The sequence below is a fragment of the Polistes fuscatus genome, unplaced genomic scaffold (assembly GCF_010416935.1).
Source record: "Polistes fuscatus isolate 324 unplaced genomic scaffold, CU_Pfus_HIC Scaffold34, whole genome shotgun sequence".
In the NCBI taxonomy this organism is placed as follows: Eukaryota; Metazoa; Arthropoda; class Insecta; order Hymenoptera; family Vespidae; genus Polistes; species Polistes fuscatus.
In genome coordinates, this window is record NW_025113112.1 from 166,537 (window position 1) to 185,131 (window position 18,595).

Genomic DNA, 18,595 nt, shown 5'->3' on the forward strand with positions numbered 1-18,595 from the left:
GGCAAACATTATGACGGTCTTAAAGTTATGGCAGACACTTTTGAAAGAATGCCAAAAGAAATAAAATTTCAAATGTATTTTAATTTGAAATTAAAAATTGTGAATTTAATACGTTATTTATTATAGTATTAGGAGCCTACATTTTATACAGTAGACATTTTCTCCGGTAATAACATCCCGTCAGACAGCAAAACCTTATCTACAAACTGTACAATTCGTAAAGATCGTATTTTCGCCTTTTTTAAAGAAAAACTAAAATGTACCGAATTTTTTCTCCGTTGACTTCCACTTTTAACACCCTGTAACTCACAACTGAATAGACCAAACAAAACTCACAATGAATAAGACCAAACAAAAATCAGCAAAAGAATTTTTTTTATGCAATGTCACCTTTCCAAAGAGCATAAATCTGAAATTGTGCTTGATCTATACTTTACAAGATATCGATTACTAAGCCACCCATCGAAAAATAATGGATTTCTTTTTCCCCAACCTAATAATATAATTGAAATTTGCATTTGTATTTTTTATTTGTTTAAAGCGAAACACGAATTTAATAAAGAAAATAATAGTTGTTTACACAACTAAGAAATAATATATTTTCCTATCTAAAACAAATATCTGTTGTTCTATTCATCGATGTCATTTTCGGAATCATTTCCATCATACGATAGATTTTCATCATCACTGAATCGGTTTCTTTAACACGTTGAGTGGTACGCGACTCTTTAAAGAAATCCTCGTCAAGCCACGTGCGTTACTTATGTTAGAATTGAAAAAACAATTGTATTATAAGCGAAAAGTTCAGTGTTATTCATCAGTGACTGACGTGGAACTCAACGTTTTAAAAATGAAATTCAAATTTGTAAATTGAACCAGTAATATTTAAAATAAAATAAATTTATTACAATTAACATATTGCTTGCGGGAAACGTATTTTACGTTTTTCGTAGATTGTAAAAACACGTATTTATATTTCTAGGCAATGCTTTGCATTTGACCAAACTTACGCGAGATTCACGATAAAATGCCCACTACATACGTAAATCCACGGTTAAGTTACTCGCATGCACTGAGATAAAAAAGAAAAAAAAAGAAAAAGAAAAAAAATTAAATAAAACTTCACAAAATTATGAATTTAATGACGCTCACTATATACGATGCTTCTATGCCAACGTTCAAAAATACATTAAAAATATTTGACAAAAAATCGTAACTAAAACGGTCCGCAAAAAAAAGGAGATTAGTCGAGTGAATACAATAATACTGTATCCTTGAAAGTAGAAGAATAAAAAATATCTCTTTAGTCTCTATATAGTACTGTGACGTCCCGCCACGCGTAAAATTTCTTAACATTGTTATTTTCTTTGTAATACATTTTCCATTATACAACATATCGGGAAACCCCCACTCCCTTTTTCCTGCACGTGTACGACCCATTTGTCCTCTACGGCGGTACACGTGCTCAGCAAGTGCACTCTCCGCCGTTGTGATGTGCTTGCGAGATTGTGCAAACAAACCCCCACCAGGAAGAGATGCGGATGTACGTGTACAAGAACAAAACCGACGCCGTTGCAAACGACAATAACGGAACCATTGCTAGGAAATGGACATCCTGTGACGGAACAAAGCGGGATTGCGGGCTGCCGCTAGATGGATCGTACACGTGTAGCAATCCGCCATTGCGGATGCTCGCAGATTTTGTTTGAGATGACGAAATGAGTGGAAAACAAAACCCCTATCAGGATAGATACAAAGGATAAAGAGCCTCTTTTTGGCCCCGCGCTCTCTTATCGAAAAATCATTTATCGAAAAAACTCTTACCGGAAAAGCTCTTCTTATTAAAAGTGTCTCTGACCAAAAAGCTCTCCTATCAAAAAGTCGTACTTATCAAAAGCCTTATATTCCGTAGTTTTATATATTTCAAAGTTTATTCATTTCTCCTCAGAAGCATTTATTTTATTATTTCCTTCATCATTTTTTATTATTCGAATATTACTAATTATAAGCTTGTATTTGGAAGTTTGTGTGTGTATGTAAGCGTGCTGCTCGTTTTAAGGACTTATTCTATAAGTAATAGTTTCTTTTTATATAAAATATCTTTTGAACCAGAGCATCGGTAAACGAGAATTGGCATTCACCTCTAATAAATCTTTTCGTTTCATTCCTTATTCCTTTAATAATTTACTCATATTCCAAATTTTATTCGCCATTTTTATTATTATTAAATCATCGAGAAAGACGAGCCTGTCTGGTCCCGGCTATACTCGGTGTACGCAGAGTGGCCAAAATAGGCTTTGTTTGTTACATTTTAACGTTTTGCGTCTCCGGACGTAACAGTACAGTACTCATATACATACGAATATTACGGAAAATGTTTGCTGTAATAAGTGTAGACAAAAGAGGGAGAATATTCCCAACTCATTTTCTTTCTCTCTTTCTCTCTAGCCATGAGCGCGTCTACTATTTTTCAGAGGCAGCTAGGAAGATAGAGAGGGAGAATCGTTCCTGCTCTCTCTCACTCTCCTACCATGAACGCCTCCTGGTATGTTTCTGTGTTAAGACCAAAAACCAGTAATCAGCAGACTGCATGTAATTTACCAAATTCCAAATTTCGTCCAGTCAATTCCTCATACCTACTATACATTAGAGGGAGTCTAACTAAGCTCGGCAGCGGTCCATATAGCGTCATTCAGGTAGCACAGATACAAAATTAAAACTAACTTCGAAAGCATTTTACTAAGGTAAATATTTGGATATTTTATTATTTCCTATTAATATTATTCCAAAAGAATACACTTTTGAAACAAAATCAAATTTCAAATGTATTTTAACAAATCTGAAATTTTAATATGTTATTTGTGAGGTACTGTGCACGCTCTCGTGCACGCGCTTTCTCACTCTGTTTGAAAAAGGACTTTTATCCTTTTCCACTTCCACGTTGTAAGGACGGAAGGAGTTGATCCAGAAATAATACACTTCAAACGTAATGAATTGAAGATATATATTTAATACACGTTCTGCAGCAAATCAGTGTGGCGCTTGGACCCTGTATCACTATCTGCCCTAATTTCGTTGTTTTTTACTAACAGTAACTTCTAATTTTTACTGCTAGCTAAAGTTATGTAATAGATTGAATTATGTACGGATCACCTGTGCGTGATTCCGCCTAACGAGTATGGACAATTGAAGCAACTAACTTGGTACGTAGCGGTCTTCCCCCGCCACTTCTAAGGTATGTCTCACCAAGGGCACCGTTGTGACCTTGGAGTGGGGGTAACTGACCAAATACTACTCTCCAAACTCTAGAAATTAAGATAGGATATCGGACACGATAGCTAGGTATCTATTGATATTCGTCTGTTTTTCGACGAAGAAAAACCCTGGGATCCTAAATAAATATTCTCTAATTACTGTGTAGATTCTTTAGTCTGGTATCTTTATAGTCTACTCAACTCGGGCCATCTCCTTCGAATCTCAGTGAATTTGGTGGAAACTTGATATAAGGGTAAATAGACGACGCTGAATCGAATGGTGCTAATTTTTTTTAGGTGGAAAGTGCCGTTTTTGAGAAAAAGGGTAAAAAAGGGTCAAAAATAACTTTATCTTAGAATCTAGGCATTTAATCGAAAAAAGTTTCAAACAAAAGTTGTAGAGAATTGAAAAATACTAAAAAAATGTTCTATGAGTTATCTTCGTATTTTCAAAAATAAGCGCATAGAATTGGATTGAAGATGGGAAAAAAATTGTAAGAGTGGGAGAAAGCAAGCTTATCCCTCCGTCGCGTTTTACACGCGAGCGAGCTAGTGTGCGTGCGAGCGTCCGTGTGCACTAATACACAACGAAGGATCTTCGGCAATCTTCGGGACTCTCGGTCTTGAATGCAAGTGAGAGTGAGAGAAGAAACCGATATTTCCCTTTTCTATTTGTTTAGGCGATAACGAGTATTATCGTCCTTGGGAGCGTTCTAATATTTCTCTTTTTATATATTTTCTTTCGGTAGCAAGAATTTTACGTCTTGGCCATCGAGCGTCGTGCGTTTTGTATACGAGTGCGAGTGAGAAAGAAAACCGATATTTCTCTCTTTCTATTTTTTCTTTCGGTAGCGAGAATTTTTCGTTTTGGCCATCGTGCGTCGAGCGTTCTATATATCTATATATATCGGCGTATAAGCGCGGCACTTTTAAATCGTATCTTGATGCTTATGGCACGCCGTTTCTTTATTTATTGTCAAAAATAATGAACCTTGAGTAAAAAAAAAATAATTCATTTTAACAGAAACTATTATTATTTAGTTGAGAGTAAAAATAATGAATTAATTTTGTGTCTCGCCATAAAATTAATTAGAATAATTAATTGATATAAATTCTTTGCCTCACAAAAATTAAATTGTATATTTTTGTAAAATATAATGAAAATAGTAGTGTAAATAGTAAAAATGTTTGTATTTCTGAAATTGTAAAGAAATTAAATAGGTTTATTTTTCGCGGTGTCCTAGGTGATTTCTTATTAAAATGAAAATTATGTTTTACTCAATGATGATTCGAACATTTAACGAAAATAAGAAGAGACAGTGTTTTTATGAAACACAAAATCTAATTTTTTATTTAAATTGCTACGAAAGGGTATTCGATTTCTTCATAGTCTTCCTGCTCATTTTCATCATATTGATTAAAATCAGAATCTATAATCTAAATTCATAGTCTATCGCCACGAGATGTTAGGTATTACTCTTTACGCCGTAATCAGAAGACAACCGTCATAATTAGCGAAGGACTCACCGTACTCGACTCATCGTCGCCTATCGTAGTCTTTCGTGTTCCTTTGCCGTCCCCCGTTATCTTTAGTCTTTCTCGTTTTCTTTCACACCTAACACTCGTCCTATAAACAATGAACTGTAACGGAATGCGGCTACCGGTCTTTTCCGTCGCCTACGTTTCTCGTTATTTCCTAGCATTCCTTCTAGAAATTCCGCGATGAATCCTGATCCTGAATAAAGACTCTTCCTACACTTTTGTATCGGGAACGTTCGAGAGACTTCGATGGGGCCACACAAAGGCGACAAGTCCAGACGGTGTAACATTACATTCTAAACAAACACTCTAATCCAACGAAACGGTTTCTTTCTCTTTCGTTCAACGATACATGCTCTCACCCACCTATACTTATACCATTACACATATGACAAATAAAGAATAACTTTTACTTGGTGATACTTATAAAGAAATTGTTTATTAATAATTCTAGGAACCTCGACACGCACACTTCTCGAATTCCCCCAACCCCACACTCGGCCGTTCTGACAAAATATATCTGTCCTCAGATATCCAAGTAATCATAACACCACCATTAAAAAATCTTACATATATAAAGTCCGTAAGTGGAGTTTTTTTTTTGCTTTGTAAGCATTAGAAACTGAATTCTTTTCGAGGAAGCTGGGAAAAATTTAATTCTTTAGGCAGCATTAAAGATTATGGTGAGCATCCTTATTGCACTTGGTGGTTTCCTTGAGTATCTTGCCGCTGATCAAGTAGACTTAAGGCGACTTATTGCATCGTGTTTCATTAATAAGTTTAGCGATCTCCTTAGCTATGATTGGTGCTAAGTTTTCGATTCAGTTTGATTCATTTGCTGACGATAATGATTGGTCAATTACATTTGGTTTAAATGTATCGTCAAGGTAGTTTGCGGAAATTGAGTTAATATTAATAGAATCAGGTTTCAATGTCTTCTGGATTAATGAAAATATGTAAGTTTACTCAATTACCTTCCTTTCTTGCCTAATTGATTTACTGATATTTCGCAATTCAGTCTGTATTTGTCTCAAGTCGATTAACGCTAGTCGTAATTATATGAGCGGGCAATTTTAATTGGTTAGTTAAGAAACTAACTGGCGTTCAATTAAATTTAAATTATTAAGAATAAAACTGGAGTATTGGCAGCCTCTGACACCCCGGCAACGTTAGGTAAAAAGTATATAGATAATAAGGAAATTTATCTCTGTTTCAATTTATATAAAAAACATTCTATTATAGATTTATTCATCATCACATCATCATACAGCCATAGTTGTTCACTGCTGAACATAGGCCTCCTGTAACTCATAGATTTATTACAGATCCAGTAATCCTAATTGATCATAATAAGGAATTCTCTTGCTTATTATTTCACGATAAAGGTCATTTTTATGAGCGACACCACTATAAACGCCATCCGAGCTTATGATCTCGTTGACATCCTTTACTTCATTTTTATCTACGATAACATACGGAAGAACCGTAAAAGAACTTATCATCGCTATTATCTCGCGTTCCTTGATAGACTTTCGAAGCTCTTTCATGCTCGGTGGAAGAGTTTTGCAGTCCAATTGTTTCATCATGTTACACAATGTATTATAATATTCATCTATTAGTCTGTCCTTGTAATTATCGTACACCTCGTTGTTCGTACTGGTGCTAAGAAAGTACTGCAAATCAAATGCCGGGGATCCATAAACACACATTTGGAAATCCACCTGCAACAACACAATCAGAAGATTCGATATTTGATTTTATCGATAATTAAAAATGAAATCGGTGCGACGTTGAAAAGAAGAGGTATTCGTATTTGAGAAATCGTCAGTAGGTCGAAAGATCGATGTGCACATATCTGTGTGGCCTATCTCTTTCTCTTTCTTTCTTTCTTTCTTTTTTTTTCATTTTAACACTAGATCTAGCAAATGGGATCAAAATGATTTGTTTGACATTTCTTATAATCATTATTTAATTTCTGCTCATTTGATTTTCTAAAATTTTGTATGACTTTTTCTGAAATATGTAAATAATTAATTCTTTCTTTTTTTGTCTTTTTTAATATAAAATCTTATGTAATATATCTACATATACCGAGATGAGTAATTTCGACCCCTACGGAATGTAGATCAACTGTTGACATCTGACGCTTGAATATAGCAATATACTTTTTTACTTTTGAAAATTTTTCTCGAAAATAATGAGCAGGATAAAATTCGCCCAAATTCTTCGGCTAATTCGTTTCAGTAAGAAAAATGAAAGAAGCTAACGATTGCAAATAGATAAATTTACATTAGTTCTAGAATTGTAGAATAAATTCATTGAATATAGTCAAATGTGTTATAAACAAAGAGCTGCAATTACAGTCGATGAACAATTAATGCCGACCAAAGCCAGATGTACATTTACGCAATATAGGCCAAACAAGTCAAATAAGTTTGATATCAAATTCTAATTGATGTCGAATATAAAAAGTAAATGTCTTGTAAATGTATTTCCCTACTTAGGAAAAGATGGGATTAGATTATCTATACCTTTGGGTGAATTTGTCGTTCTAAAACCTATGGAACAATATATCGGTTGAGGGAGAACAATGACGACAGATAATTTCATTACAATTTTGTCATTAGCAACAAAATTGATAATTAAGAATCTTCCGTAGTTGACATCATTAGAAAAAATAAGAAAGAATTAACAATTTGAAGAGAAATAACAATAATCTTATATACAAGAGTAAATCCAATAAAAAACATAAGTCTGTTGAAATTGAAAAAGATAGTAAAGTTTTATTTGAAATTGATATGACGGATCAAATGGCCCGAAAATATACAGTGAAAAGTGGATCCTGAAGATGGCAATCATAAGTGTTTTATAATATCTTAGATCTTGTCGGAATAAATGCCTGGATATGAATATGAGCCGTCTATTTTGAAAATGGCGTAAATCCATTTATGTTCGAATCGAGATATTGAAGGGTTTGCGTTGAATTAAATTTAAAAATGTAGATATCAGTAACATAGAATAATATTTTTGGATTTTTAAGGGTGTCAAATTTGCCATCCTAATTAGTATAATTAACATTATTTAAGAAATAATATGTTTGGCTATGATTGGACTTATGTCACTTTCAAAATCAATGAAATAACGTTTTCAATTCTTAAGAAAATACAATTCCATAGAAAAAGTAAATTTCCCTTGAAATAAAAATAAATGTATACACTTCTGTTATTAAAAAAAAAAACAAATTCAACATTTATTTTTTGTAAAATAATTTTTATGTTAAAATTAAGATTGTTTTATTAATTACTAGCAAAGTTAACCCATTTTTGAAAAAATGGGTTTGCGGTTTAGTTTACGTTATCTTGATTGTTTTTTTTACTGCAGAAAACCTTGATAAATAACATTGCTTGTTGTGGGTCTTTGTTTACGGTAAGCATTGGCGTGTCGTCTGAAAATATTAAGCCTGTACAGTTAGCGTTTATTGGTATGTCTGCCGGGTGTTAAGAATGGATCCGATGATACTTTCCTGCGGAACCCTAGCTTTGATTAGTTTGATGTTCGAATGAGTGTCTTTTATTTTTGCGTAAAATGTTCTTTTAGGAAGGTAAGATTTTAGGAGCTTGTAATACGAGTGTGGAAAGTGTTTATTAATTATTTGTAGATAATCCTTGATCACTTTATCGAAATCTTTTTCTATATCTATGAAGACGGCGGAACACTACTCCTTATTTTCTAAAGCTTTTATTATCGTATTAGTTAGTTTGTGTACTTGTTCAACGGTGGAGTGTTTGTTTCGGAATCCAAATTGATGGTCAGGAATCAGATTTTTGTCAGAAATTATTCTTTTCATTCTCTTGTATATTATTTTTTCCAGCAGTTCAGATAGTAATGGTCAGAGCGATATCGTTCTATAAGAACTTACATCATGCGGATTTTATTGGGTTTAGGGAGAATTATAATTTCCGCGAGTTTCTAAGTACTTGGGAAGTAATGGACTCGTAATACTGCATTAAATATTATTGTGAGCATCCCAATTGCTTTAGGTGGCAGTTCTTTTAGTATTCTGCCATTTATTAGATCGTAACCTGGTGCCTTTCTTATTTTGATTTGTGATATTAGCATTCTAATTTCTTCGGCTGTTGTGCTATTAATGTTTTCATGAGATTGTGTTTTGCTTCCGACGTCATTTACGTTAGTGTCTGTGCATGTATGAGTATTGAAGTTTTGTGCTGTGAATATGTGTTCAAGGATTGCTGCGAAGGGTTCCGCTTGTTTTTCTATGCTTTTCGATCATGAGCCGTCAAGATTTCGTATGGCTGGTATTGATTTTACTGGTCTTTTGAATCTTTTTGCTGTTTTACGAAGAGAGTAATTAGTATCTTCGTGAGGTGAAAGTGATGTCAGGTACCTTTCGAATTCTGCATTGTTGTGATCCCGTATGTTATGCTGAACATCTTTAGTTACTTTGTTTAGTAGTCTCTTATTACTCTTTGTTTTATTTTTCTGCCACCTACCTTTAACTTGCCTTTTTACTTTTATTTTATGCAAAATAATGCTAGGATATGACGGAATTTTTCTGCGTAAAACATTTTGAGATGTAGATGCCCACGCTGCTTCTTGTATAGCATCTGTTAGGTTTATTACTGCATTTTCTATTTGTAAAGAGGTCTTGAGCGGAATATTACAATTTAATTTGGATTTTAAAGTTTCTTTAAAGATCATCCATTTTGTGCTTCCATTGCACAGCGTTGGAGATTTTTTATATAGGTTTGTTCCGGTATGTTATTATTATAGGCGAATGGTCTGAGCTGAGATCAAAAGATAATTCGGTTTTTAAGTGAATTAGGTTTTTAGGCCTTTTAGGACGCCGAAGTCTAGTAAGTCGGAAATTTTGTTATAAGCTGAGGGCCAGTATGTTGGTTCACCTGTCGTGAGGATGTCTAGGTTTGCGTTGGTTATGTATGAGTCTAAAATTTTACCTCGTGGTGAAGTTGTTTTTGATCTCCAATTTGGATGCTCGCCGTTAAAGTCTCCAGCTGCTACAAATTTATTACCAAGTTCCTTGAAAAAGTTGTTCCATTGATCGATTGTAATTGTAAATTTTGGCGATGCATAATTAGCCGAGAGTTTAAGTGAATTTCCCTGAGTTTTTAAGGTAATTGTGGTGACTTAAAGGTAATTGTGAACTGTTTTACTGTGTAGATGATGTTTTATCTCGTTCTTAATAATTATAGCAGTTCCACCATGCGTTGTACCTGAAGGATGTTTTGTGTCATACATGGTGTAGTATGGAATATTTATATAGTTTCTATCTGTGAGATGAGTTTCAGATACGAGTAGAATGTCTATGTCATGCGTGTATATGAATGCTTTGGGTTTCTTGAATTCGTTGTTGTAATCCGTTGTTGTTCCAAACCTCTATTTTTATTTGTGTATCCATTATTTGTTATTGAGTACCGTTTTTGTTAATAGTTGTAGCATTGTGGTAATTTGTTACATTTGTTGTTTTAAGAGAGAATTTTGCTCTATTACCATTGTGGTTATGATTTCTGTATTTTTAATTGATTGTTTTAATAGTTCTTTAATGCCTGATGTCTCTTCAGTGTTTAAGTCCTTTGTATTTGTATGTGCTCGTTTGGTTACTTCGGCGTTGCTTCTGATTCGGTGTGTTCAACTATTGGTGTATTATCCCTGTTGGCATTTACGTTTTGTTTATTGTAGTGAATTTCATTCTAAGGATCGTCTAGATTAGGTTTTTCCAATACTTTTTCCTTAGCGTTGGATACAGTTTTTGTTGTAGTAATTTTCTCGTCTGACATCCTTTGTAATTTGCTGGGTGGTTACCGTTGCAGTTTACACATATGACGTTTTCGATTTTGCCCTCTTGAGGACAGAGTGCTGTTAAATGTTTTTTTGTACATTTGACACAGGCAGGATTTCTGTTGCAGTAATTTTTTGTGTGCCCATAGGCCCGGCATCGTGTGCATTGAGGTATTTCTCTTTTAGTTCTAGGTGATTCGACTTTAATTATTGTATTAAGCAGGATATTAATCTCGTATATGTTTCTATTATTATCCTGAGGAGCAAGTTCGATAAAAAATAAAGGTTGCAGCTGTTTGGTATCGAATTTTGTTATATTATTTATCAATTTTACCTTGTGGCCAAGTTTGTCTACTTCATTTGTTATTTTAACTATATTGGAATTGGGATGAAGTCCTTGAATTACGATTTTATAGCTCTTCTCGTTTTTTTCTTGATACGTGTGGTATCCCGCGTTTTTAGTTTTTAGTGCATTTATTACCTTTCTGAACGTATCCGGTGTGGTAGTTTGTACTTTCACTTGGTTGTCCTTAAGTTGTTTTATTACATAGTTATTTAGACCAGCTGTTTCATCCAGTAACTCGAGCAGAGGGTCGATGATTTCTGCGTCGAAGTATATTGGTGGTGGTTTTACTGCTTTTTTTTCTTCTATTACAATTCCTGTAGTGTTTTGTGTTTCTGCTGAATCGTCGAGTAGATCATAAGAGTTGCTTATGGCTATGTCTTGAAGTCATTTTGTTGGTAATGGTGTTGTTTTTTTGTTCACTTATCTTGCATTTTTTTGAGTTTTGTAACTTGGTTGATTTAGCGGGAAACCAGTTTTACGAATCTTCCGAGACTTTATACATCTCACTTTCCATACACGAGTTTCTATTATCTTTTTTTTATTATTCTCTTTTCTGTACGAGCTAGGTTAGACGATTGTTTTGTTTCCATCGACGATTGACCATTTCGGTATTTTGAATAATGAATCTGTTGCCGATATAAACGATTTTAAGAGGTGGGATATTGTTAATTTCTATGATCAAAGCTTTTTGTCATACGCTTGAACACGCGGTTACCTGCGTGGGTGCAGTGTTACCTCGATAGAACACTGGTCGCTCACCCTTGTATTTGCAGTGTAAACCTAATATACGTTACACAGTATCTCAACATAATGTATTATTATTTAAATACTTACATTCTCTCTCGGGAGCGGTAGATAAACATGTCCGATTGAACGTAGAATATACTAATAATAAAGCGACGAATATTTTTTTTGTCGTACGTGTTCTGCTTAAGGGGTGAGATGCAGTCAGAATTTTCTAAAAATGGATTTGTTTTTTTGTTTTTTTTTTTCTTAAAGTATGATGTTTAAAAAATATTCTCTGCAAAATTCAAGTTAATCCGATGAATAGTTTCCAAGATATCCTACAATTGATAGGTAACAGATGGAAGCAGAAAGCAACCGTTTTCGATCCGCCTATTATATTTTATGAATACTCCTGTGGAAACAAAAAGAAAGGAGAAACATCGAAAGGTGAAAATAAAGAAACGAATTAATTGACTGTATAGTCGCGTACCGTTAAAAGGCAAGATGTTTTCAATCCAAAAATAGCGGAACTTGATGAAAGTGTTGCAAGATCATCAGCCAGAAAATTAAAATGTGACATAGAAGATGATTTACCTGAAGATAGTCGTTTCAAATATAGAATAATAAACTTTATTTCTGTATTACGGCTATTTTGAATCTTGTAAAGTGCAAAAAGTGTAATGGGAATGTCAAATTTCAGATAGCCAACACACGTGGTCTGGAATTTTAAATTGTGGTATCACGTGATGATTGTATTAACGATGATGATTGTGTTATGTAATCCGTTGTTCTCGCGATGGTACGAAGTGGGGATTTCAACCGAAAAGCTAGTTTCAGGTGAAATACGCAAGAAAGAAAAGACTATAAATAGATACTTCTAGAATAAGACGAAGATGCTTCCAAATCGACAGAGCTATTTCTAGATATGATAAAGATGTTTTTCTGATAGGTAAAGCCACAAAAAACGTTGTCCTCCGTTGCTATGATATGAAGGAATGAGAGAGTATGCATGTGAATGCGTGTTTTGCGTAGATGAAGAAATAAGTGATGTAAGATAAAGGCGAATATATATAGGAGAAAGTGTGTATGTGTATATATGCGGTAAGCAGCGAGATACAGAAAAGACGGATTTTAGTTAGTCGGGTAAAAGTAATATCAGAGTAAAGAATAAAGAGAATAGTCGTGTAAGAGAAGTATCAGAGTAAAGAGTAAAGAGAATCGTCAGAGTAAAGATAAGCATCAGAATAAAGAGTGCAAAAAAATGAATTTAAGTTAAGATCATTTGTTAGTTAATAAAATTTGATTTTTTTAGTTAAAGAAATTACAATCAATTGACACCAGGCCTTTTATTTCTCACAATATTTTGATAGTCACCGCAAAGCACTATGCGAAACGGGGTCCAACAAGGCGATATTTTTATGAATAATTAATATTTTTTTCTGGAATTTTGTAAAGTTAAGTTGAGACATAATATAAAAATTCTGTGTAATCAGTTTTTTAAAACAAATCTAATTATTATAAGAACAAAATTATTAAAAATTCTCCTTTTTTTCACGCCTCAGACTGCATCTTACCTCTTAAATAATTGTAACTTGTAAAGAATTTCTTTGAATTTTACGCGTAATTCTTTTTAAAGTTGATGTTATTATATTATTATTCTTATTCAGTTAATATTTAATTTTCGCTCATAAAATAGATAAATTTATATAAAAACGTAAAAATTGCTACGTCTTTTCTTAAATAACTTAATAACTTAAAAAAACAAATATTTGAGCTTTTTTGATAGAAGTAGGTATACGTCAATCGTCGGATTTTCTAGTGTTAATCGCGATAAGTACGGACAGGTCCTTTCTTGGTACACCTGTACGCGATAAAATCGAGTTTATTTCATTATTCATAACGCGTATCAATACGAGGAGTCGTTGTACCTTTGACGTTACATATCCGAACATTTTTATCTTTTGCTATAAAGAAGTCGCTGTCCTGTGAATATAGAAAAAAATAGTAAATTTCATCGATCAAAATTTACCCTAAAATCTATTCCGGGTATGTTCTCTTTTCATAAACGTACGATAGAATTTGGATTTGTTTCTTTTCCTTCGAAAAATAAAGTCACTATAATTTGTTTAAGATATTTTGTTATCTTGTGACTTGAAGACGACGACCATGATTTACTGAATATCTTATCTTTCGATATTGTTGAATGTTTTTTTTTCAGATGTAGAGGATAACAAAAAAATATGAGCGCATAGCTTTTCCTTTGCAAAATGGCAAACCTTTTGGTCTTAATTTAAAGGCTGATGAGTTTCCAAACTAGGTAGCCTACATAGAAATAAAGAATAAGCTAAATCTGATTGAACTCGAACGTTTTAACTTTCCGCTTTCGGTATTTACCAAGCTGCATTTATGTATACCTGCAGTCCTATAAGAAATTCTTTTCAGATTTCTTTCCCTCGTTATTAAATCTTACAAACAGATTAATCGATTATCTATTACATGTCGAATCAATTATGAGATTCAGAAATATTTTGAATCGTTTATCGTTGAAAAACTAAGCTTTCATCAATGGTTGTTTTTACTTTGAACATTTTCCCTCGAGAAACGATGTACCTTTAAAATCTTTCCAATGATCAAAGAAAAATGGGAAACGACGAATAGAAATCGTATCGTTATACTCACAAAGATATGATCGATCGGTTTTCCTTCATCATTATAACGAAACATCATATTGTTCACCCAGAAGTCACCATGATTTATAACATTAAATTCATCATCTCGGTGTTTTATTGCGTTGCTAGTCTCATAATAGATTTTATCCGATATTTTGTCAATTTTCTCTCCATATCTATGAATACATTTAATAAAATTATTTACACATATAACTTATACATACGAGGGTTGGTTGAAAAGTTTTGAGCCTATTCTTATCCATGAATTTTTTAGATTATCAAAAAGACACTACCAGATGTTAATTTTAGATCAGTATAAGACTTGGTATATTAGTAGAGCATATTTTTAAAGTACTTTCGCATTAAAATATTTAAGCAAGCTGACTAGTTAATTTCGAGAAAAATATTTTTAATGTTTCGCTTGCTTGTGTTTATATTCGTGTATAAATCATTTAATTATAATATTAAAATGGTCAGAACTCGTTTCTTCGTGAAGAGATTTGTTTTTTTTAATAATTCGTAAAATTGATAATTTTAAATAAATCAATATTGACCAATATTATCAAATTAAACACTAATAATTTGATGTTATCTACAAAATAATAGTTTAACACGTTCGTCGCCAAGCGCGATTGCAATGAGTTTCCCCGAGGAACAAATTCGACTGTCGGAGCGCCGAAACATAAACAGAGCGATAAGCGGGAAATAACAGGGACGTAACTCGAGTATTGTTTTCCATTCATAACATTCATAATATTCCATTCGATACTTTGATATTCATTCGATACTTCGATAATTTTCCTTTTGATACTTTGTTATCAGGTCTCCTTTTTGTTGCACTCTAAAAAATTTTTTTCCTTTTGTTTCATTTTGTTTCATTCTAAAAACGGACAGAACTTTCCGGTAGACCTAATATTTAGTAAAAAAAACTACGACCTATTGTTCCAAGTGTCCGAATTCACCACAAATATGTTTACAATGTTTCAACGCACACCATACGAGATAGTATAATGCAATATGTTATCTTATATAAATTAGTAAAATGTATAGTATAATATGTATATTTGTAGTATTTTTATGTTGTATATCCTATATTTATATTTCAATACTGATTCCATTAAATTCGGTTTAAAAATCCACCTGAAAGTCGTATTAACTTGAATAAGAAGAGCGTCACCCATATTTGGGTGACGGGGCCCCCACGGAAGCATACCCGTTACCCAGATCTGGGTGACGTGGCGACGAACGTGTTAATAACCCTTTGACTGCTACTGGCGCAGATATACGTCCAGCGAAAACCATCGGTAGTGCCCATGGACGCATATGCGCGCTCAGCGAAAAGACTTTGACTGTTGTCATGTGTATTGTTGGAAATTTTTTCTCTCGTATATCTCTAATATACAGGGTGATTCACTAACTCTTGCCACCAAGATAGCTCCGAAAGTATAATAGTAGCAGAAAAGTTTATACAACAAAAGTTGCATGAAAAATTAGGTGTATAATGTAATGTCAACTTTTTGTTGCTAGGATTAGTTGCATCTGAAATTTAAAGGTAAAATTTGCATTTTTGAATGGTATGCTATATTTTGTTACTTATTTTCTGATAACGACTGTCGGCATTGCGCGCAAAAGTATTTAGTCCTCAGCACACGCGAAACATTTCAACTAAAGCATTTAGCAGTAGAGTTATTATAATACTCGAATTATCGTTAAAGTTTAATTTTTCAACAGTTATATAATTACGTATATAACATTTCAGTAATGATAAATAACTAATAAATAACATTATTGCTTTCATTATTATACAAAAATGTTTGTATAATTTTTTATCATTCGTAAGTTTTGTAATTTTGTGTACAATTATTAATGATTACTATTGAAGTTTTATATATAATTCTTTAATTGTAATTCAAGTATCGTATTGAGATTAACAGTTATTTTATAGATAAAATAAAATTATTCTTATTTAATTTGATAATATTTGTAATTATGAATTTATTTAAGATTATAAATTGTAATATAATTATTAAACCAAAAATCTCCGTACGAGGAATCGAATTTTAATTCACTCATGAGATAGGCAAGTACGTTAGTATCTACGTTACCGTTCAACTTGATAATTTAATGATATTACAGGTATATAAACATACCAAAACTTGAAGGCTTTTTCCTCGGAATTGGCTAGCCAGCTTGTTTTAAAATTTCAATGCGGGAACACCTTAAAGGAATACTATTGATATACCATCAAGTCTTATATCGATCTAAAGTTAACATTGGTAGTGCCTCCGTATGTATGGAAAAACTTAAGTAAATTTGACCAATAACAAAATTGTTTCTATTAGACTGAAAACTTTTTTAACTTTAAAGTATTTATAGAACTCACTTCTCAAAATTAGGCCATTTTTTTACTTGTTCGGCTAACGATTTTGTTGCAAGAATGAAGAAGCATCTTAATCCGGAAGTTTGTTTATCGTAGTATAATCCTCTGGTGTAAAGCGTTTTGTGATCGGGTTCCTAAAAACATATTGTATTATCTAATTATTGATATACATATATTTAATTTCAAATAAATGATTTACGAAATAATTATTGTTACATCATGTCCGTTTACACATAAATCCACGGATAGAATCCTTTTTAAATTTTCTAAAGAAAAAGCCTGCCTGACATTGGAACACGACCAACGATAAAGGATTATAAGGGATATTGAACTTCATTTATTCTTTCAGATAGACATTTCGCATGTATGCATTTTGATTAGAGCTACGCGAGTTTCGCACTCCTATTCATAGGAACAAAATTTGCAGCTTATGGTAAGCATTATAATCCTGAAGCTTTTTTCTACTGGTAAGGAGACAATACGGTTGTACACAAACGGATTTTTACGAGCTTTGGTATATTAGTAGTACACCTTTAAGGTATTCTCGTGATAAAATGTTTTGGTGAACTGACCAGCCAATTTTGAGAAAAAAGCTTTCAAAATTTGCTTTCTTTTATACATGTGCTTATCTTCTTGTAAATTTAATTATTTATTAATTAGCGCAATAGCGCAGATAATAGCGTTTACGGCTGCCGATCCGATGGGTTAGTGTCCGATTCTTTTCTTGGGAGAATCTTTTTTTTTTAAGTTATTTCGATATATAGGCTTAAAACAATTTTTTTACACACACACATTTATTAATATTTATTAAATATTTTTATTGAATTAATTAAATTTTTTGCATGAAATTTTTAATGATTAAAGTATATATATATATATAATCGTTATTTATTACTATTAAAATTGTATATATTTTATAGATGTTTACTGGTTAAAGAATAAAATGATAACAGTAATTCAACCAAATAATCGTTTCTTATTATTTGCGCAAGATTTTTAAAAATTTATTATTATATTTCCAATTTTTTAGTGATAATTTTCATTCTCTTTCCTGTATATAATTAAAAATTAATAAATGTTAAAAAATTTTTTTAAACTTATATATTTAAATAACTTATAAAATAAAGATTCCCCCTAGAAGAATCGGACATAAACCCATCGGATCGACAGCCGAAAACGCTACTACCTACGCTATTACGCCAATTGATAAAAAATTGAATTTACAAGAAGATAAGCACGAGTATAAAAAAAGCAAATTTTGGAAGCTTTTTTCTCACAATTGGCTGTCCAGTTCACCGAAATATATTACCACGATAATACCTAAAAGGTGTACTACTAATATACTAAAGCTAGTAAAAATTCGTTTGTGTACAACCGTAATGTCTCCTGTAGGTGAAAATCCCTTTTTTCGATAAAATAGATTCTTACCTTTCGCATATGGCCAAACTACTCGCATGAAATCTAGCCAATGCTCGCATCGCACACAAGGAGTGAGGAAGGTCAAGACCAGCTCGACGGGCAGCCATGCGAAATCCAAGTGGATCTAGATCCTCTATCACTAGAAACCCCGGATATTCTTTCTTAGTATAGAAGACCTGTGGACCGAGAATATGAGCTGGTCCAACTAGATCGTTCATTTTCCTCAACAGGTTCTCCATCATCGATATTTCCGTGTCGAAGATCTTTGATTGCTCGACCTAGGCGAATAATTCGACGTATTATATCATTAATCGTATTTTTTCAATTTTACCCTTTGCACTCGGCTGTCAGTGCGTGACAACGTAAGTCTAGCATATAACTGTATAAAATAATAAGAAATAATTTCTGATTTGTTTGCAAATACATGTTCATCGATGTGACAAAT

At 32.8% G+C, this 18,595-nt stretch overlaps 1 pseudogene; it reads right to left on the reverse strand.

Annotated features, from left to right (window-relative positions):
- Window positions 1-6,112: 6,112 nt before the first annotated feature.
- Window positions 6,113-18,389, reverse strand: LOC122520418 (annotated as a pseudogene).
- Between the last annotated feature and the right edge of the window lie 206 nt (window positions 18,390-18,595).